This window comes from Marmota marmota, unplaced genomic scaffold, assembly GCF_001458135.2.
Source record: "Marmota marmota marmota unplaced genomic scaffold, marMar, whole genome shotgun sequence".
NCBI lineage: Eukaryota > Metazoa > Chordata > Mammalia > Rodentia > Sciuridae > Marmota > Marmota marmota.
The window spans coordinates 26,046,699-26,070,065 of NW_026000153.1; the positions used below are offsets into that span (position 1 = coordinate 26,046,699).

General features: G+C 37.0%; 1 long non-coding RNA gene across 2 annotated transcripts; it reads left to right on the forward strand.

Annotated features, from left to right (window-relative positions):
• The first annotated feature begins 8,394 nt into the window (after positions 1-8,394).
• LOC125611551 lies at positions 8,395-15,060 on the forward strand. Of its 2 annotated transcripts, XR_007341764.1 has the most exons (4): positions 8,395-8,432; positions 9,393-9,469; positions 13,726-13,952; positions 14,953-15,060. It is a non-coding gene; the product is annotated as an uncharacterized LOC125611551 (long non-coding RNA). The 2 variants fall into 2 exon arrangements; XR_007341763.1 differs by lacking the exon at positions 8,395-8,432 and having other exon boundaries at positions 9,157-9,469.
• The last annotated feature ends 8,307 nt before the right edge of the window (positions 15,061-23,367 follow it).

A 23,367-nucleotide genomic window follows, 5' to 3' on the forward strand; every position in this document is an offset into this window, starting at 1 on the left:
GATTTGTTTCCAACCCCCTGACACATATATGTCTTACCAATAAACCCAGAGCAGGTGACACTTCTTGCCTATTAGATCCATACACCACAGTGTCATCAAGTTAATGGGCCATGTTGATCTTGTAGAGAGGAAAGACAATCAAAATCTCTGAAAACTAAATTATGGCAAAGGGTGGAAGTGTTGAGTAGGACAAAGAAAGCATATTGCTGGCCTTGTCAGCTCAAAGTGAACTGTTTCTGGGTGTCTTTAATAATGTATGGAGGGGGAAAAAAAGCATTTGCTAGATCAGTAACTGCATACCAGGGGATGTGTCAAAGCAATAATTGCTTTTTTTGCCAAAACAATAAAAACACATCTGGTATGGCAGCTGCAATTAGAGTCAACACTTTGTTAAGTTTACGATGATCCAGTTCTTCTCCCAGATTCATCTGTCTTCTGAACAAACTAAATAAGAAAGTTGAATGGAGATATATTAGGAATCACCATCTCTGTATCTTTCAGGTCTTAGATGGTGGCACTAATCTGTAATCCTTCTGGAATGTGTTTTTGCTTTTGATTTTCTAGTTTTCCAAGTAGAGGCAGTTCTAGTGATTTCTATTTGTCCTTATCTACCATTATAGCCCCTGTTTCATATATGAGGGAACTAGCTTGTGTATTGTGCTAATTGTTGGTATATCTAGTCCAATTATTCATTCTGGAACTAAAGAAATGACCACAATTTGGGTTTGAGAGTTCACTGGACACACTGAGAAAAGGAACTAGATTAAAACTATACTGATCACCTGACCTCCATAAACCCTTAGTCTGAGTGGTGAGCCCCAGTGATGTTTTAGTGTCAGATCAGAATGAGTGTTACATAGTCCCTGAAACCTCTGATTGCTTCCTCTTCCTCAGTGTGTGGGTACACTGGTAGAATATTGCAGGTCTTTTGGGGGAGGGATAGGAGAAAGATTAATGGTATATATTCTCAGCATTGTTTGAAGATTCTTCCTCAAGAGAACATGGGCTCCTCTCCATTCAAGGAGATTTGGGTCTAAAAACTGGACCAATTCTGAGAGTTGATTGAAGAGCTCCACATTTATCTTAGGAAAGAAAAGAAATGAATTAAATATTGATTTTATATTCAAAAATCAATCCGTGTATTTCATCATATGAAAATATAAAAAATAAAAATCACACAATTATCCCGATGCACTGAAAGCATGTGATAAGATTCGAATGTACATTTCTGAGATTATGAGTATGCCACTAAAGTAGTAAAAGGACATAAAATGTATTCAGATTGTAAATGAAAAAATAAAACTGTCTACATTCACATATATGATATACATGGTTATTTATATAAAAATATGATGGATTCTTCAAGAAAAGCTATTAGAAATAATAAAATAGTTTTTTCAAAGGTTGTAGTAAAAAAATTAACATAAACATTTAAACCTACTTAGATATTATAACAGCATACAGTAGAAAACTGAAATTAGTAAAGCAATACTACTTAAATTAGCATAAAACATGAAATATATAGAAGTAAACTTCACAAACTATGTATGAGACCTGAAAATTATAAAACACATGTCAAGAAAAATGAAAGAATAACTAAATAAATGAAGTCCCACACTATTCTCAAGGCTCATAAGACTAATACTGTTAAGATGTCAAGTTTCCCCTAATTTACCCATAGATTTAATGGAATCCTAATAAAAATGTCAACAATTTCTATAAGAAATTGAAAAGTTAATACTAAAATTCGTGTGGAAATGTTTAAATGCCTGCTACAGCCAAAAGTGTTTTGAAAGTTTGGAAAATTAACAATATCTTATTTTTAGGTTTATCACAGAGCTATAATTATTAAGATTTTATGGTTAGCATATCTCATGAAACATAATTAGCATAATTCTAGACAAGTAGATCAATATAACAATATAAAGAATCCAGACACAAAACTACACACGTGGATAAATGATCTTCAACAAAAGATAATTCAATAGGGAAAGGATATAGTTTTCAACAAATGATGATAGAACAAGGAGCTATTCATGTTTAATAAGATTGACTTTGATTCTAATTTATACACTCTCAAAAATTTAATTCAAAACTGTATATAGACCTAAATTTATAAAGAAAAATTTTGTGGCTGTGGGCTAGGTGAAGATTTGTTAGATATAATGGCAGAAAGACATTCCATAAAAGAAAAATGTACTTTATTAAAATTAAAATTCAGCTCATCAGAAGACAAAAACAAACAAACAAAAAAAAAAAACCAACCACCCAAACAAACAGACAAACAAAACCACAAACCAAACTACAGTCTGAGAGAAAACATTGGTAACAGCCATATCTGATAAAAGGTATATATACAAACTCACATACCTATATACATATGTAAACTTAAGACAAATTAATAATCCCCTCCCAAAAGAAAAACCAATCAAAGTAGACAAACAATTCAAGGAGACATTTCACAAATTAAAATAGATCAACTGACAATAAGCAATGAAAAGAGATACTTAAAATCTCGGTTGGCCATCAGGGTGATGAAAATTCAAATCAGTGAAATGCCATATCTATTAAAAGAACAAAAAACTAGGGGGGCTGACAGTGTTGGAGAGATTGTGAATGAACCAGAACTCTCATCTACTTCTTATAGTGATGTGAAATGATGCCAACTAGAAGACAGTCTGGAGGTTATTTAAATGTTAAGCTACATCTACCATATCTTCTAGCCATTCTACTCCTAGGAATTTACCCAAGAGAAATGAAAGCATATATTTATACAATGACTTATAGACCAAAATTCTAAGCATTTTTATTTATAATTGCTTCAAACTGAAAATAACCCAAGTGTACAGAAATGAAAAAACTAATTATAGTATCTCTAAACAATGGAGTATTATGATCAAGTAAGAAGAAATAACTATTGATAGTATATGCAACAACATGGAAGAATCTCAGAACAGTTCTCCTGAGTGAAGAACACATCCTGGGTGATCCCATTTATATAAAACTTTAAAAAGTGCAAATTAATCTCAAGTACCAAAAGCAAATGAATAGTTTTCTGGACATAGCAGGTAGAGAAAGGATTGGTAGTAAGGATAAAGTAAGGGAGCAAATAGAAAGGGGTGACAGGGCCTGGGGATATAACTCAGTGGTGGAATGGTAGAGCAGATATTAAAATTTACCCAAGTATACATTTTAATACATGCAGTTTATTGTATGTCAATTACACTTCAATAAACTGTTTCAAAAAACAATCTAGGACCTAAACAAACATACCTACAAGCCAAATATAACCCAGGCTGCCAAGTTTCAATTTCTGACAACAGAATGCTTGAGAAAAAAAAGACACTTTACAGGTTATTATTCCCCTCACTGTAAGTCAAACCATATGTCCCCAAATGAAAGAAGATGCAGGAAGACTGAATCTAACCAAGGCACACTTTTCCACTCAGTCTGACTTCTTGTCATGTTCTTGGACTTGTTAAACAATGATCCCCTATAAAGTACTCAAACCCTGCTAAATATAAATATTAAGTTTAAACTACTTCTAAAAAATTTTTACTGCTTCTTGAGGAAGGAGAAGGAAGGTTCTTATCAATGTGCAGACAGCCCTGCTTGGTCCTCACATGTCCTGAGTTTCCATTCGTTATCTCAGTTTGCAGGAGCTCATGCTTCCTTTGATTTTTCATGTATACTTTGCTTGGTATTTATCATGATATTCTTTTCACACTGTTTACTAAGAACAGCTAGGTCTGGTATTAGAACTGATTCTTAGTGGCCCTGTACCCCAGCCTCCTCCAGTATAAGGTGATGACAAATTCCTGAGTTGCATACAAAAATGCAATGTGTGAGAGAAGAGCCCCAGTAGTAGAGTAATGTTGTTTAGTAATTACTTGGATGAGTGAAATACCTGCTGGTTTTCAAATACTGATGTTTAAATTTTTTCATACAAATTTAGAGGGAAAAATAATGAGAACCAGCTTCATCTTAGGAAGACATCAACTGAGTGGTTTCAGATTAGTGAAACTCCTAGGTGAACCATGCACTAAATCCTGACCCATGTTTCTCATCTGACTTGCCAGCAATGCTTGTTTGGTTTGTCTTAGCAACTCCTACCCCAGAGTTCCTGCTCTTTGTTTGGATGGGGCTCTGCTTCATCTTATGAGGATGTGAACCCATTCCCAGCAGAGTGCCAGGGCCTGACACATAGCACATACTTCAAAGCCACTTGCACATAAGCCAGTGAGTGGAGGAGATGCTGATCTTCTCAGGTGGCTCCTTGTTAGCTGCTGCCCTGGTGACCTCTTCCTGCATGCATCCTAGCAGGTAGTTCAGGAACCATGGCAATGAGAGGCAGGCAGGCAGCATGGGTCCACATACTCTCAGAGGCAAAGCTTTTTAGGTTTCCTTTGTATGAGTTTTTAGGATGTGGCTTTGTCTGGTCTCACAGTGGTGCTTCTGCTGATGATATTCATGTCTGAAAGGCCCCTTTGATGTCTCTTACCATGTTCTCATGACTGGCGTACAGCCCTGAGTTTGTCATAGATGACACTCTCACCAGAGGGGTATGTTGGTGCTCTTCCCTTTTTTCCTCAAAATGTAGATGAAGGAAGCATAGGAGATCACTGATATGTCATGGGGACACAGACAGTATATCAGGGAGGAGAGGTACAAAGTTCTGCAGCCACTGGATGGGTGGTGTGTGCTTTTTGCACAGGATGCTGTTGCCCCTAACTATTATCTGGCTCTGTGCCATATAGCATCCATTGCAAGTGTCTCTAGAGAGAATTATTTAAGAAACTGAAAAAGGGAGAAGAGTTTTGAGGTGCATACTTGGTTAATTGTGGCAGGAGCCTGATGACTCAATTCATACCTGGAACTCAAAGAATTGACTATGGTAGAAACACAGATACTGGAGGAACCAAACAAAAGCAAACGCTGAGAACAAAAGAAGTGACCCAGAGCAACAATGTTATTGGTTGCCCCAAAGAAGGTATGAGCTATTGGTACCTTTCCATAAGAAAGGAAGGAACCATGAGCTCAGGGTACCAGAGATGATTCTGGCCAGGGACATAAATAAATGGTCATTTTCTTTGCCTTATATTTGCCATTGTCTGATGGATTCAGAGAAAGAAGAGTATACCTGGGGGAAAATATTCCAACTATAACTCATTATACTCAATTACTCTTTATTATCATCTCTTAAATATACATCTCACTTTTGGTGATTCTTCACTCCTTCTTTGCAGGTCCTTCAGGTTCTGATTTGGCTGTAGCTGCTGAGATATTCCATGTCCACTTTTCTCCCATTTGTCCAAGCTAGCAAATCTATCCCCTGGCCTAATGTTAATGTGATGAACTCTTTTCTAGCACATTTTCCATTCTTTGAATAAAAATGTATCCACACCGAGTATGGTGGCACACGCTTGTAATCCCAGTGGCTCAGAAGGCTGAGGCAGGAGGATCATGAGTTCAAAGCCAGCCTCAGCAGTTTAGCAAGGCCCTAAGTAACTCAATGAGATGCTGTCTCTAAATAAAATACAAAAAGGGCTGGGGATGTGGCTCAGTGGTTAAGTGCCCCTGGGTGCAATCTTAGGAATGAAAAATAATATTAATAAAATTAAAAATGTATCCACAAATGTTGATTTTGGGTTGGGGATTGTGGTAAGTTAGGGAGATGAAGATGAATTGGAAACTATCTCTAACCTTGCTGGAGTAAAGTGAAGAAAGGTCTAATGGACATTTAGGGTTATAGACCAACTGTTATGGTTTAGATATATGGTGTTTCCCCCAAAGCTCATGTGTTAGATAATACAAGAATTTTCAGAGGCAGAATGATTGGATTATAAAAACCTTGACCTGATTAGTGGATAAGTTCCCTGATATGGATTAAATGGATAGTAAGTAGGCAGGTAGGGTGTGATTGGAAGAGGTAGATCACTGGGGGCATGCTTTTGGGTCTATATTTTATCTCTGGTGAGCAGAGTTCTCTTCTCTGCCTGAATGTCATGTCCTGAGCTGCTTTCCTCCTCAGGAAAGCATCAGGACTGCTTTGCCTGCCCTGATGCTCTGCCTCATCTTGGGCAAGCTCAGTCCCTGGTTATCTGTGATAGAAAGCAGACAATTGGGGATGAGGGTGTGGTGTATCATCCTGAATGTCTGATTCCCAGGAACTATGAATGGAGACAAGAGCCGGTTCTAGAAGCAAGTTGCTAAAGAGAATAAGGTCCTCATCATGTCAAGCATTTTGAATATGGATTTGCAAAGCTAAGTGTAGCTGAGGAGAATCAAAATGCAAAATATGCTGTAGCTAGAAATCCAGTACTTCAGGGCAGAAACAAATGACCAACATCATGAATAAGAAGAGTAGAAACCTAATTAATGGGAAGGCAGAATTGGTGGGCCACCCAGCTATTCCATCTTCGTCTTGGAATCAAGACCCAAACCCAGTGCAAACTACCATACTCCTTAAAAATGAGATGGGTTGAGACTTTTTGGATGTCTACATGTAGATTCTCCCTTGCAAATCCTAGGCACATACCCTCTTCCCTCATCCTTCCCTCCCACTATCACTACCATTAGGAAAACAAATACTATATGGTATCACTTATATATGAAAACTCCAAAATTTGATCTCAAAGAAGTAGAAAGTAGAGTAGTGTTTACCAGAGCCTGGGAAAGGTAAGAGCAAGAAGAGAATGGAGAAAAGATGGTACAGAAGAGCAGTTGGATAGTTTCTAATATTCTATAGCATAGTAGCCTAACTATGGTCAACAACAACTAATTCTACACATCAAAATAGATAATAGAGGGTTTTGAATGTTTCCAATACAAAGAAAAATAAAATGTTGACAGTGGTGAGTATGCCAGTTACCATAATCTGGTTATTACACATGGTATACATGTGTTAAAATATCACATTATATGCCCAAAGTATATACATGTATTTTGAATCAATCAAAAAAGTAAATTTTAAACAGAATTAGAAAACAAAACATTTTTTTTTAAAAAATCCAGAGCATATATGATTCCATAAATGTTTGTTAAAGGTGTATTTATATATTTTGAATGCTTACAATAGGATATGGAAGGATACATGCTTATGCATCAAACCATTACTAGTTAAAAACAACAATTATTTAAAAAAAGAAAAATACAGATCCTCTTAACGCCTGGGATGAGTCATTCATTCTTACCTATTTTGCCTATTCTGAGATTCCACAGATTATAGGATATACAATCTAATTAATAAAGGCATTCAGGAGTGGAATAAGGGCAGGAAGAGAACAGTACACTAAGTATCTGCAACTCAAACAAACAAACTGAAAGTAGCATAGTTCCTCTTTTTCTGAGTTTCCTTCTTTTGACCCACTGGGTTCTCTTCAGTCACCATTATGTACATGAGAATTATTCCTAGGCACATACCTTTTTCCGTCACCCTTCCCTCCCACTATCACTACCATTAAGACCCTGGCTCAAAGTCTTTTCTGTTCAAAAAACTGAATGCAGTTGGAGAAAAACAGACCACAAGGGAGAAAGAATTTATTTAAATTTAGGAACACTCACCTCAAGGGAACCCTGGATACTGATCATGACCTTAGTGGGCTCACTGGCTCATCCTCCCTGAAACCATTCTACATAGTTTTGAATCTCCCAAGAACCCCTCCAAACACCTCTGTTCCTCACTCTTCATTTGTATGATGGTTAATTGTATGGGTCAACTAAGGAATCCCCAGATACCAGGCAAAACAGAATTTCAGATTGTGTTTATAAGGGTGCTTCTTGAAGAAGTTAGCATTTAATTAATAGAATGAGTAAAGAAGACATACCCTCACCATTATGGGTGCACATCAACCAGTCCATTAAGGGTCTGAATACAACAAAACAACAACAACAAAAGTGGAGGAAGGGCAAATACTTTCTCTATTTAACTGGGTCTTCCATCTTCTTCTATCATTGTACATCAGCATTTCTGGGTCTTGGTCTGTTGCTTTTCTTTTTCAAGTCTTTGGACTGCTACAGAATTATACCATCAGCTTTCCAGTTTGCAAAAGGCAGATTATGGGATTTTTCAGCCTCTATAAATATATGAGTCAATTCCCATGATAAATCAATCTGTGTCTAATCCCCTTCCCCAAAACATAAACATACATAGTCATTCCTCAGTGTTTGAAAGGGGTTAGTTCTCAGACCCCCAAGGATATCATAATCTGTAAACACTTAAGTCCTTGGTGTAGTACTTGCATAGGGCGTAATGCTTTAAATCATCACTAGATTATTTATAATATCTAATACAATGTAAATGACACATAAATGGTTGTTATGCAATTAAATCATTTAGGAAATAATGGGGGGGAGAGAAGTTCAGTGAAAACTTGTCTTTTTTTTAATCCACAGTTCTTTGAAACCATGAATGTGGAACTCAATGTTAAGAGGTACAACTGGACTCTCTGTGTGTGTGTGTTTTGTGTGTGTGTGTGTGTGTGTGTGTGTATTACTCTGTTCTGTTTCTCTGGAGAACAATGACTAATGTTCCCAATATATTATCTTATTTTTTTATCATCATTTTTGTGGAGATTTAAGTATAGGTGCTCTTTAACTAAGGTTGGAGTTATTTCACAATCAATCCATTGTAAGTTAAAGATATGATAAGGAAAAAATGCATTTACTATACCTAGTCCCCTGAACTCCCTAGATTAGCACCACAGTGCTCTGTAGCTTTGATTGTTTTCCACATGATCACGGGGCCAACTGGAGCTGCAGCTGCTGCACTGTTCAGCATTCTGATAGAGTCTTGTATGGCACATTACCAGTCTGAGAAAAGGTCAAAATTCAAAATTCAGAGTACAGTTTCTACTGCATAGGTGTTGCTTTTACACCATCATAAAGTTCAAAAATCATGTCAAATCAGCATAAAGTTCGGGACCATTCATAACTAAAAAGCCTTTTCATCATCTCTCCCAACCTCTCAGCTGACTATCTGTGTGCCTATAAGCCTGCCTTTCACCTTGTTAAAGAGGAACTGGGGCTGGCATTGTGGCTCAGTGGTAGAGCGCTTGCTTACCATGTGTGAAGCACTGGGTTCAATTCTTAGCACCACATACAAATAAATAAATAAATAAATAAGCACATAAATAAATAAAGGTCTATCAACAACTAATAGAGTATTAAAAAAAAAAAAGGAGGATTAGAGCTCCCTGCTTCTAAGGCCCACCTCTCTCCAACCCAGGGCTTTATTCCTGCAGCTCCCTCTGCTCCACCTCCATCATCACATTTTTTCCTTGTATTAGATTATTATAATGAACAAACCAATATGCTGGAACAGATTTCATCTCCAAGGCCCTCTCAGGTCCCCATTGTCACTGATGTCTTGGTCCTTTCCTCCTTCTTTTCAGAGCCACCCTCCCTGAAAGCACTGCACATGCCTGCTTCCTCCATCCATGTGTCCCCTTCTCCACAGAGCCCTTTCCAGGTAGGCTTCTGACCCCAATACAGCTGCCTTGCCAAGATCAACAGTGTCCTGAACATGGGCAAAGCCAACAGCCATACTTGGTTTCCTCTTTCCACAAAGCCTCTTTTATGACATCAGTTTACAATGATAAAAATATAAAAGATGGCCCCAAGAACAATAGGAGGTAAAATAAATTATACTAAAGCTGTGCCGATTTTATAAAGAACAAAATAGAATTTAAAATTTTTTTTACAATAAAAAAATTAAAAAAAAAACTCAGAAATAGTTTAACATCTCATTTTCCTACAAGTGGAAGCATTCATAAGAGAATCACATGCAGAAATTTATTTTTCCTTCCAAAAAATGTCTATATCTTTATGTCATTTATCTACCACTCACCTAAATGCCCTATATCATATAAACAAAATTTCTATCATTTTTGGAAAGATGTTATTGAAAGAAATATTTAATTTTGTATCTGAAAATAAATAAGAGAGTTAAAATATCAGGTGTGCTTTAAACTATTAGACATATAATATCTAACTTTAACAGTATTACTTGTTATAATTATTTTCAGATAAAATTCTGAAGTATATAGTCTCTGCTTTCTACTAGCCCTAACCTCCATATCTTCCCAAAGGTAATTCTATTTGTATATTCTCCCAGATCTTTTGACAAATATTTATATTCAAATGTGTATATATATCTCAAATATATGCCATACTATTTTGTTGAGTTTTAAATAAATGTTAAATAAATAAATTGAAAACACTTGAGTTTTAAATAAATGTTATATAACACTGAAAAAAATAACATTTTGAAATGTTTAAAAATGATTTACACATATAGATAAGTTGCAAAAATAGCACAGAAGATTCTTGAGTATGCCTTACCCAGCTTCCTCTAATGTTAATATCTCATATAACAATGGCATCATTATCTAAACCAGGAAATTAACATCAGTACAATGCTATTAATTTAACTGCAGTGTTTATTCACTAATATTGTTTTTCTCTTCTAGGATCCAATCCAGGCTCCACACTGCATTTAGTTATTATGTCAGTATATTCTCCTATACTGGGACAGCTCCTAAGTTCTTTTTAAAACAAAATATCCCTCCATTCAGATATATCTGATGTTTTCTCATAAGTAGAAGAAAGTATTTTGTGCAAGAATATAATACAGTTTTAGCATTCCTAACCTGAAAGTCTGAATTTTGAGAGCAATATAACCTCACAAGTGGTAAATTTCATACCATGAAACTGTTTAATGGACAAAATTATTAAAAGTAATATCTAAAGTTACCTTTGTTTCAAGTTTATAAAGTGTATATGAAATCTAAATGAGTTTCATGTTTAGACATGGGTCTTGTTCTCAAGATATCTCATTTGGAATATGCAAATATTCCAATACTGGAAAAAAAATTGAAATCTGAAATGCTTCTGGTCCTAATCATTTTGGATAAAGGATATTCAAGCTGTAGAAACTCAACCTTGTAAAGTTTTTTAATCTGTTTACCATGAGATAGACAAGATTCAAGTATTTCTAAAAATATATTGGTATAACAAACCTTTTAAATCCCTCCAAAAGTAATACATTTTTTTTTCATTTTACAGATGAAGAAACTGATAAACTAATTAGCTATCCAACTTCTCACAATTATAAAGGACAAGGTTGAGATGAGGGCCACAGCTCTGACTCAGCAGCCCACATAATTTTTGCGGTGGTGAATATGGGTGCAGTTAGGGCGGGTGAAGGAAGGATGAAGGAAGGAGAAACTTCTGACAAAGCTCTTTAAAGAGGAGCCAAGATATACTTAGTGTTTGTGATAGTCACAGGGGTAGGGGGTCTTCAAGAACAGGTAAAATACCTCTAGGAAGCTTTCATTTGACCATGTTTGTCAATCATAAAATAAAACTAAAATCCTAAATGACACTGTTTATGCCATCCATCCCTGTTCTTAGGACCCAAATCTCTTTTTTTATTTAACCTTGGGTTTCTTTTGTGTTTAATTTTATTTTAAGGTGGGGTGTCAACCTAGAAAGACTCCATTGCATCAGAATTACAAGCTACTAGATAGAAAGTAATGTTAAATAACAAAAACAGGCATGAGAAAAATGAAGAGTCTGCTGTGAAAGTCATTGATTCTGTACTATCCTTAAAAGTGAATCATAATGTGCATTTTATAAATATCTTGTTAGTAAGCCTTAGAACTTTTTAATAAGTAGAGTGCAAAGATTGAGCTATTCAACATTGCTCCCCTGTACAATAATTAATTGCCTTATTTTCTCTTACATGCAAGACATATTAAGGAACCCTCATGGTCCTTTTATTTTACCTAGCAAATGATTTAACATTCTATTAAATATTAATCTATCATTATAACTGTGCTTGTATCTTGGTCATGAAACACCTTTGAACAAGCAACTGTTTCCAGATAGATACATGAAGTCACCAGGGGGGGAACCCATTGTAGGCATCACAGGGGAATTGGCTGGAGGTCTGTACCGAGAGTGGCTATCAGTGATCAGTGATACCTGGAGTAAAAGAACAGGTGTTTCCCCAGTGCCTGGGCCCTGGCCTATTATTGTTTAACAGCTTTATCAATGTACCTGGGTGAGATGGGATGGAAAGCATGCTTCGTGCATTTGCAGCTGAGACAGTCACGTGGGGACAGATAGGGCCCTGGAATAGAGGACTGAAATTCAAATTGACCTTGGTGAACATGGCTCCCATAATTCAGCAGCATGCATTGACTAGGTTCTGAGGATAGGGAACAATCTTAATGAAAAGAGAGAATTAAAAAGAAAGTAGAAAATGTTTTCTGTTTTTCAGCAGTTTGCCAAATGATGGGAAGAAAAGGCTCAGCTCATAGGTAATGACGTAGCCCCAAAGAACTAGGAATACGTGTGTATGCACAGTGAACAATGAGCTTGACAGTACTCAGAGATCCCTGAAGAAATGGATTGGGTGGAGGGAGATGAAACCAGGTGTGGGTGACCTGACAGTGGGAACCAAGTATCTCAAAGTGAACCTGGGGGAGTTGTGCTTATGTAGCAAGATGATCTGCAACAAGAGGCTTTATCAATACTATGGAAAATAAGTAACAGAATCAAGCAAAAATAAATAAATTGATTCTTTAAGGTCATGGAAAGTACATGCCAATAGAAACAAAAGGCAAATTGTATGGGAAATGTCAAGCTAAATATAAGAAGTAAAAGCTGTGGATAGGAATTATGATTGGAGAGAATCAAGAGTTCTACATTTGGAGATGGAAGAGAAGCAAAAGTGTTGCCATTGCTGGGAGATGCTCTTTATATTACTTGCACTGTATTTCCTTTGAAAGCTGAACAAACAAGAACACACAGAAGTAAATGCATGCATGCCTACATACTTAGGTAAATAAAGTGTGTGTATGTAAAGGGATGCTCTTTGTCATTTTTTAAATTGAAATGTAATTCACATATAAAATTCACCCCCATAAAGTCCTTTGTAACCTATGCAAGAGGTAGCAGAAAACCACCAAAAATAATAAAATAAACTGTTTATCAGTGCTTTAGAAGTGCTTTGATCCAGTACCTGGTGGATAATGTATAATTTTCGAAGTGGAGCAATCGATTTCCTAATGGAACTATGGTTGCTAAAGGAGGTTATGAAGTTTCCCCCCATAAAAACCTTTGAAATCAAGATCCATTCTGATATTTCTGGCTGTCTGAGCAACATTAAGATCAGCTCTTAAGACTTCAGGGCCATGCATGTGTCATTCACTTCTGGTGTTCATCAGTTCTCTGTGTTGTGTTGAGATGTGTAAACTAATAGAGATGAACAGTTGAGAAGTGCTAAAACAAACAGTCGTTAGCCATTTGGGCCAGTGTGAAATGTAAATGTCTTCTCAGATTCTGACAAAATAACCAAATAAGCAGCTGTGTGTTCTCTCCTGTTCTTATTGAACAGTGATGCTCCACATTGGGAGTTTTAAATCAGCCACCATGATGAAACCAGATGGCATAAAATAGTGAAATGTCAATAAAATGTGAAATGTCAATTCTTCTGCCATCAGGGCCAGAATCAAACAGCTGTCAATCTCAAATAAATAAGATGGATGAAAGAAACTTTGATGATCTCCCTTGCCCACTGTCACAGAGCTTGCAGCCCTGGTGACCCATCCTGCCATCTCTGACTAGGGATATCCTGCCATCCTGCCTTGAAAAGAAAGACCTGTCACTCAGTTGCATGATAACCATCTGAGTATCCCCCTTTTCTCCTACTTTCTATAGAGGGGAAAAGCAAAATATGGACCGCAGCTGTGAGGAGTATTTCACAGATGGTGCCAACTGATCCACAAAAGCCTTTTGTTTTCAGGTACCCTGCCATCTGACAGGTGTTGATCCAGTGGACTCAGTGATCTGCATGCCGTTGACCATCCTCTGAAAGACATTGCTCATTTGATGGAGGGCTGGGCTCCAACCAGGGGAATTAAGCAGCTGTTCAATTTCCACCTAAGGTAATGGGAGAGGATGTTTCTCCTTTTATCTATTTCACATGTGCAGTTTCTTCCTAATAAGCTCTATCTATTTAGATGGACCTACAAAAAGGTGTCAACATGCATTAGGCTGACACATGAGCCTTTCAAAACATGCAATTCTCTTGCTATATTTGCAATCATCAACCCTTAAGGTCTCTTCCTCCTGTTTGCTTTTGTGCACCTAGTGAATAGAATGGATACAAGCATCCACCTAGCAGAATTGTGTAAAATTCTCTGTCTAGTGTAGATGCTACTGAAATTACCAAAGGTTAACAAAAATAAAAACAGTTGTTCCCTCACCCCCAGTTAAATGAGAGAACTATTAGAAGAGAGAATCGGGAGGCATTGCTCTAGGATTTAGCCTGCTTGTAAAAGAAAGCTGTCTCTAAAATATCAACACTGAGCTTTGGGGCCTGGTGTAGACCTTTCTTCCACAGCTAACATGCTGATATGTTTAACTCACTAAAAAAGTCAATTGTGCTTATTTGGAAATTTCCAAAGAATATTAGTTTATTCCTTTTCAACTTAATATCAGCACTTTAATATACCTTTAATATTTAATATAATGTCTAACCAAATTCTAATAACTGCAGATTGGAAATGGTTGTGTTGTTATTATGACCTCAGCAATAAATTCTCATTAGAGAATTTGCATATGACATTGGGATCCAAGCTGAAATATAATATGATGAAAATATAATCACTGCTCAGTTATCTTGGCCATTTAATATGCCTTTTTGCATGTAAAATTCTTTCACTGAATTATTTTAATGACATTGTAATCATTATATCTTTCTTTTAACTTGGAAGGGCATGATCTTATATGTGAGCTTATATACATAGTGTGACTTTAAATAGTTCAAACAAATGTTGAGAATGCTTGCTTCTGATATTGGGGTTTGTGGTGATTTTAATCTTTTAAAAATTTTTGCATTATTTCATTTGTATTTCTTGTTTCATATATATTTCTTGTTTTCAGGTACCCTGCCATCTGACAGGTGTGGATCCAGTGGATCAACATAGTGTATATGAAATTAAATTTTTTAATAAAATTAAAGTTATTTTTGAAATTGCTTGAAAATATCAACTAAGATTCAGTCTTCTTCATTTTTCAGTGATGAAAATAAGGTAGCAAATGTGTTACAGGGACATTAATAAGTTATTAAATTGAGGAAACAAGCAGTTTTCATTCATCTGTTCTTTGGAAGTTTATTTGGTCATTCACGGCATGCCTACTACATGTAGAAAAATAGAATTGTTAGTGGGTATAGTTAGTCAATAATCCAGAACCCCCATGTTCAAGATTGTCTGTTAAAATATTAATCTTAAAACAATTGTACAATTGCATATAACTTCCAGAGGGAAACTATTGCTCTGAAAACTAGCCCCTCATCACAAGTAGTGGTTTGTGAATCAGAGGTCTCCACAGAAGCCCCAGTTTCCATCTATAAAATGGGATGATAAAAATGCCAGTCAGGCTGAGGATGTAGCTCAGTGGTGGAGCACTTACCCAGCAGGTGCAAATCCCTGGGTTTAATCCCCTGAATTGCAAAAATTAAAAAGGACAAGGCAGTCATATGGAATCATTCTAAGCATAATGTTAGTTGTTCATATTAACAATTATGTTGGCATATGAAAGAATCAGCAATTAATACATGCAAAATTCCTTTTAAATATTTGCTTTATGCTAAATGTATCTGCAACAGATATTTTGATTTAGTTCTTATAGCCCGCCAATCAGATGAAACTTTAAATGGCCAGGATAATTTGAAAAATAAAATTATAATTAAAACTTGGTTATAATGTGCTTTATATGCCTTTACCTGAATTAGTCTATCATATGAATAAGATATTTTCCTGAGAATATTAAGCCCTGAAAAAGCAGGGAATTTAATTCTTTACTATGACAGCAAATGGAAAAATAGAAAAGAAATAATGCAAGTGATTGTCCTTGATCTCCACTAATTTCTGCACCTTCCCTCCTCAGCTCTGGCAATAGATGGAAAGATTTTCCCATTTCAGACCTCACTGATATCTGGACATTTAACTTTTATTTTACATGTGTATTTCTGAATGGGCACAGGTTACAAATTATCTCTCTCTTCCCTTCGATGGGAGGAAATTGGAGAAGATAACAGGACATGGGATCTCTGACTTCTCTGGCCCAAGATATAGTAATTAAACTCCATTCCTCTTTCTCATGTGCAATTTAGGCCCATTTCCAAAGAAAGAGAAATAGATTTGATTGAAGAGAAGTAGTTATTAATTGACTAATAAGTTTACATTGATGAGATAAAACAAGGAGAAAAGATATTCACTATCCTGCTTTTTGCTTCAGCAGTAACTGCTGGGCAACACTTCCTGGTTAGCTGTCTTATAGTCATCAGTGCGTACAGTGAAGCATATTCAGACAGTGGTCTCAAAGTTAGAGATTCCCAAATTGAACTTTCTAGAATACAGAGCACAGAGGCACCCAGAGTGTCTGTGGTCTCTGGATCTGATGTTACCAGGAAACACAATACAGCCTGTCCAGCCGCAGGGCTGATCAGGTTTCAAGTCCACACTGTGATAGCACCTTCCAAATAAGGAAAAGGATAGGCCTGCTGTGCATTGTGAAGGCAGGTGTTGAGTTTCAGTCCACGAGGAAGAACGTTTGGGATCCCTGGTGTCGAGTTTGGTTGGCATCCTTCCCTTCCGGAACTCCAGATACTCAGGGGCCTGTACAGCAATTTCTTGTTGCATTAGCGAATCTTTCCCAAGTGTGGAGCAGCCCCATGTCTGGGTGACATGTGTGGAATGTACACTGAGCTCTATTTTATGACTTTATAAATTTAAATCTTGTTTTCTGTACATACTGACTGTACTGATTTAAAGCCAAATGATACAAAAACAAATTGGGCTGCAACTGCCTATAAATTGTGAAAAGGCAAACACAACAGAACGGCATATCCTTTGCTTACCAGCAAAAACACCGGATTTGAAGCTGGAATTCTCCAGATCTGACCCACAGCTTGTAATTATCAGGGCTAGAAACTTGGACACATCATTTAAAATTTCTGATGTGACCTTTTGTAATCTGTAAAATAGGGATGATGATAATGAATACCTTACATAATTGCTATGAAGCAGCAATGTTTTGTAGGCTGGAAATTTCCAAACTGATCTAAGGAATCATTGTATGACAAGAAGTGAATTACCTCATGTGCAGTTTAACTGGTAGAGAGAGTCTGAACAGAAAATTCACAGGAATTGTTCCAAGAAGAAATGGAGTACAACTCCAGTGGTATCTGTGCAAATCCTGTATTGTAGGAATATGCAAGTATTTCTCCTTAAGATCATTGACCTTAGGTTGAAGGAGCTATTTTGTCTAAATTCTAAACTGTATGCTAAAATTTCATAGATTACATAGCTTTGGTCTCCAAGGTAAATTGACTTGACCCAATCCCAGAGCTACTTAGTATTGGATTGAAGAGGAAATTGTGGACAATTTATAGGGTATGATTACTATGAGTTGCTCCTAAGTCACATCTTGAGAGTTCAGCAAATAAAATCAATAAAAAATGTGAGCCCAAGGGCCTACAGAAGTTGTCCTGAAGGATAGACATGTCTGCATGTACAAAACTCTGAGTCCTGTTAACATCTGTGCAGGAAGATTTAATAGCAGAAGCAGTTCCATGCATGCCCTGTATGGGGGCCTCAGGGTCAGACTTGGTCAAATCTCTCCGGCTTTGTGCAGAGGAGATGGTGTCTGACCTGTAGGCTCGGTGTCCACAGGGGGAAATGGTGGCCTTAAGCTATGTGAGTTCCAACACCTTTGCCTTCAAACTGACTCTGGCTCCATTTTTCTGGTTATGATATAGACTTTCATCATAGGACCAAGGAAACCTCCTATTGGATGTGATTAATATCACTTCTTGATATCGATACATCTTGCCATTATTTATTAAGTTGGTATCTGATTTTTGTATCAACCTCTTGTAGTTTTTGGTTAATGGGACTTCTTTAAACAGATCAGTATTGGGCTCACACATACAAGAAAATTTCCCCTTGAAGACTGGTGACAAAGACCCCTGAATCGAGAAGACTTGGCAAGGACAAAAAGCATCTTGAGAGGTCATACACAATTGGCCATATACTCCTCCCTCACAGTCTTCTTTCTAGAACTTCTTTAGAATCATGCCACCTGTTTTCAGTCTTGTCCTTGTGGCAGTACCAGGGAGTACCAGAAGTGGCACCCATTCTCACCCAGCTGTCCCATTGCTCTTGCAGGTGTCATTAATTCATCAAGCCTCACTTTTCTCCTGAGTCTGGAGGTGGCCCACTTCAGCAGCCACTGCAATGAGATGCTCGTGCTTCTCAGTGAGAGTCCCATGGGGTGAGACTGTCTGCCAACCCTACCTCCCTGCTATATATAACCGTGGCCCTGACAGTTCTGAGCTGATTGTGTAGGTGTGGTCACTGAGATTGTACAATTTACACACTGGAGCCCGAAAAGATAGAAAACCAAATAAACATAATATTTACAAGTGGCTTTTGCGTATGACAATGCAATAGTTCCGGTCATTAAGCAGCTTTTCACAGACTTGGATGACACTGTGTCATTGGATGAGATGTTATTTCTCCAAGTTGTAGCATGTGGGAAACATTAATTGGGATTATTCCACCTGTACTGTGTTAAATAACCATTTTCTGTAATAGATGGAAACTGGCAACATGGGAGGATTTTCTGTCCAAGTTTCCACACTCTCCCTGCTAAGCAGGTTTCACTAAGTTGGAGAAGTTTGACAAAGGCGGCCTTTATCCATCCCTTACTGTAGTTTCAGTATACTGTTGTTCATTTTGGTATCATTGATTTTTGGCCCAAATCCAGGATTTCCTGATTGAATTAAAACTTAGTTTACAAGGTTTCCCAAATGTATCAGATTTATAAAAATTGAGTCAAGTTGTATTGGAGCCACGAATATGAGCCTCAATTTTACTACAAAGAATAAACTCATTAAAAAAAAACAAACTAATTCATATGAAGAGAGAGGGAGCGAGCAAGCTACCAAAGCACTATTTTTGCTTGTTGTTTCTCCTACTGGTTTGAACTAACTTCTTAATCTCAAAACACTACTGCTTTGTGTTACTTAATTAGATCTCTTTTGGTTTATTAACCCTGTTTATTAATTACTATATATTTAATGAGGCCCTACTATGTTTCAGAAACTTGTCTATGCATCGGGTGCATCATGCTACATTAGAAATGGCTTCTGGGGGCTGGGTTGTGGCTCAGTGGTAGAGTGCTTGCCTAGCATATGTGAGACACTGGGTTCAATTCTCAGCAGCACATAAATAAATAAATAAATAAATAAATAAATAAAGGTCCAGACAACTTAAAAAAAAATTAAAAAATAAAAATAAATGGCTTCTGCCTGGTAGGGGCTTCTGATCTCATGACATTTCATGGTTCATCTCTTGAGGGTTCTGTTTTCAATGGAACAGGTCTTGTTCTTCTAATAAAATTTGGTTTCATTTTATAACTCCCACTGATCATCAAATTAAGCTTTTTTACTTTTTATTTTTATTTTTGTTAGATGTCACACATATTGTCAAGTGCACAGTTCTTATAGAGTTTCCTGAGTCTTAAGAAATGTATGTACCTGTGTTCGTACACTGTAAACCCAGATATAGAACAGAGAGCATTTCTAATACTCTGAATGGTTCCTTTGTACCCCTTCCCTATCTGTTCACCAGAGGAACCTATGTATTCTTTTGCGTGTGGTTTCCTCTTGCTGTGGCTTGGTCCACGTAGTTATAGTTCTTTGTACTCTGTACTGCTCTGCAATATTCCATTGTATAAATATATTCCAAATTATTTATCTAGCCTAGTCTTGGTTTGCTTTTGGGTTGACTCTAGTTGTTGACTGTTATAAATAAAGATGCTAGCCCCATTCTAGTTTGTGTGCTTCAGTGGACATGTACGATTGTTCCCCTTTGTGGTATATCTAGGAATAATAGAGTAGGCATATGTTTAACTTTAGAAACTACTGGTAACTTTCTATAGTGGATGTGTTCCACCAGCAGAGTAGGAGAGATCCAATTGACCCATATTCTTGTCAACACTTGATTTTGTCAGCTGTTTCAATTTTAACCATTATTACTTGTTTTTAGAGGAATCTCTTGGTAGTTTTCATTGCATTTCCTTGATGACTCATTTTCACCATAATGGAATAGTTGGACATTTTGTTTTCTACATGTGGCTTTGGTGAATTTAGTGAACGTGCATCATTGTCCTTGATCAAATCTGTGGTGGGCTCATAGAAAAAGTGGTGTTTTTATTTGAACTGAGACAATGATAAGAAAATCTTCAGAGACCGCATCACAATTTTTTATTTGTACCAGCACTGTGCTTGGTCAATTGGATATCCACCCTCTCAGCTCACTCCTTTTGTTGTCCAATTTTTTCAATCCATGTCATCTAGATACTGACCTGTCTTCTGTGTATCCCTATCTCCTCAAAACCTTATCACATAGGCCCCTCTCCTCTATTAAAATTTCTTCATGTAAGAAAAAAAAACATTAAAATATCCTTTGTGAACATTTTCAATGCCCTCTGCCTCTCTTTAATGACACTCTATGCTCCACTCATGGAAACACACTCCTCACGAAGCCAAGCTTTCCTTACCTTCCCCTTGCTGACCTCTCTGCTTTGTCCTTTGATGGTGTTTGGTTCAGTAACAGATCCTTACATGGAACCCCCAAATCTCTTTGGCCCTGTTTCCCTCTACATACCTACCCTTACAGGAAAATATCACCTTAGTTCTAGTTTCCATGTTTATACTGAAGACTGTTAAATCTGTACCTCCATCTGAAATCCAGGGCTGGTTTTGTATCAGCTTAATTATACAGCATTTAATGTTTTTCCTAAAGCAATTGTGTAAAGTAAGCACATTGTCTCTCCTCAACCGTGATTTTACTTTCTGTACTTGAAGTTTCCTATGGTCAACTGCAGTCTAAAATTATTAAATGGAAAGTTTCAGTAATAAACAATAAGGTATAAATAACTTGTTTTCTAGTGTATTGTTATACTTTTTAAAATATTTTATTATTAGTTATTTTGGTTAATATTTTACTATGCCTAATTTATAAATTAAATTTTATAATAGGTATGTAAATACAGTTGGCCCTCCATATCTGTGGGTTTTGTAGCCACAGATTCAGTCAACCATAGATTGAAAATATTAAATAAAAAATTGCAGGGCTCAGTGGGAGAGCTCTTGCCTAGCACGTGTGAGGTCCTTTCCAACCACCACATACACACATACACAAAATTGTATTGAATACACAATCTTTTTTCTTCTCATTATTTCCTAAAAATTTAGTTCAACAGCTATTTACATAGTGTTTATATTGCATCAGGTATTATAAGTAATCTAAAGAGGAATTAAGGTATACATGAGGATGTGCTTAGGTTACATGCAAATACTATACAATTTATATGAGGGACTTGAGGATTTATGGATTTTGGTGTCTGAAGGAGTTACTGAAGACAGTCCCCCATGGAAACGAAGGAATGATTGCATAGAAAAAAAAAACAATATAGAGATAATTTGGTACTCTGAGCTTTCATGCATCTCCTGAGGATTTTGGAACATATTCCCTCCAAATAAAGAGACATTGCTGTATTTTGTGTACTGCATGTCTCTGCCTTGCAGCATGCTGAAACTTTATATTGGGTAAAAGGGACACTTTAGAGATGGTTTCATCAACACCATAGGATTTCAATTTGGTCTGGACATAGTGGAAGTTTGTGGGAAAGTTGGTAAGACAGGAGAATCTGAGGCTGAGAACAACATGTATACAGTTATGGAGGGATGGTGGCTTGGGTGTGCTTAGAAAACCACATCTCACAGGTGCATGAGGACAGCTCACATTCTTTTTGTGCTTGACACAGAAGCACAGGCCCCTTGACACAGCCCCTTGCAGTCTCTATTAATGCATTTCAACACATGGAGTATCTTAGGTCTCCTGACGTGGTTCCTTGGGGACTGTGACTCTCCCATAGTGACTGGGTTCCACTTAGGTCTCTAGTTTCTATTCTTAGAAGTGAGCTGCCACATACTCTTAGAGGTGCAGGCTCAGTCTTAAGCCTCTCCCTTTTGAGGGCTCTTCCCTTACCATGTCCCACCTGCCCCTGTCTCTCCTGTTTCTGACTTCCTTCCTCCTTCTCTTTCTGTCACTGGTCCTTGGATCTGGCCTGTTGTGTTCTCTTTCCATCAGAAACTTTAGCCTCCTACAGAATGGTTTAGCCATTCAATTCATGTTCTATCCCCAGATGGCTGGGGCAATCCTTTTTCTGGCTCAGTGCAGCCTCAGGTTTACCTAGTCTAGCTTAGTCCGCATAGATGGACTTTCCATCCATGCTGCCTTGACTACATGGGCAGTAAGGGTGCTTAGCAGGATGGTCGGGACCTTACTTGGGGAAGGCAGAAAGTGCTGAAGATGGCTGAGCAGAGTGTTGTCATGATATAGATGGTTTCAGAATCAGTAATAAAGCTTAGTTACCTTATGTGGGATTAGAACAAGACAGATTGATGCTAGTGGGAAGTGAATGGGTTGCAGACATTGGGAAAGAAAAATGAGTTGCCTGTTTATAATCTTGGTTACTGCTACAGAGAACAGCCATGAGGAATCCACAAGGAATTCTGGGATTTACTTTTAAGTACAAGTTTGCGAATATATTGGTTGAGCCATGGCTATGAAATAGAAACTCTGAATTCTTATCTTCATACAGAAAGGGGAACACATTCTTACTCACTCCCAGCCCCTGATGGTTTGGATTAAGAAATCATGTGTGTTTTTCAAGATTAAAAAATTTTTTAAATTACTTTCATTATCTAGTGGACTTTGTTCTTAGCCATACATCTTATGGACAAAAAAAAAAAAAAAAAAAAAAAAAAGTTTGCAAGATGGCACCTTGATGACAGTCACATGGAATACCTGGTGGGGACTTGTGGGCTCAGCTCCTTCTTTTTTTTTTTTTTGCTTCAGTCTAAGCAGCATTCACCTTTATGGGTTTGTAACTGGGGTTACAGGAAAGATTTTACTTGAATGCAATTTTTTTTCTACTACTAAAAGAAGCTTAAAACAATTAGGCTTGCTTGTTATTACATATACCAAATTTTAAACTCTAGAATGATGATCATGATGGTTTTAAATTTCCTCTATTTGTTGTCTGATTGACATAGCTAACATAGCACTATTTTTAAACATTTTACTTTATTTGCTGCAATCTTTTTTTTTTTTGTACCAGAGATTGAACTCAGGGGTGTTTAACCACTGAGCCATATCCTCAACCCTATTTGCTACAAGTTTACCTTTTTCTATACCAAGAAAAAAATACCCAACCACA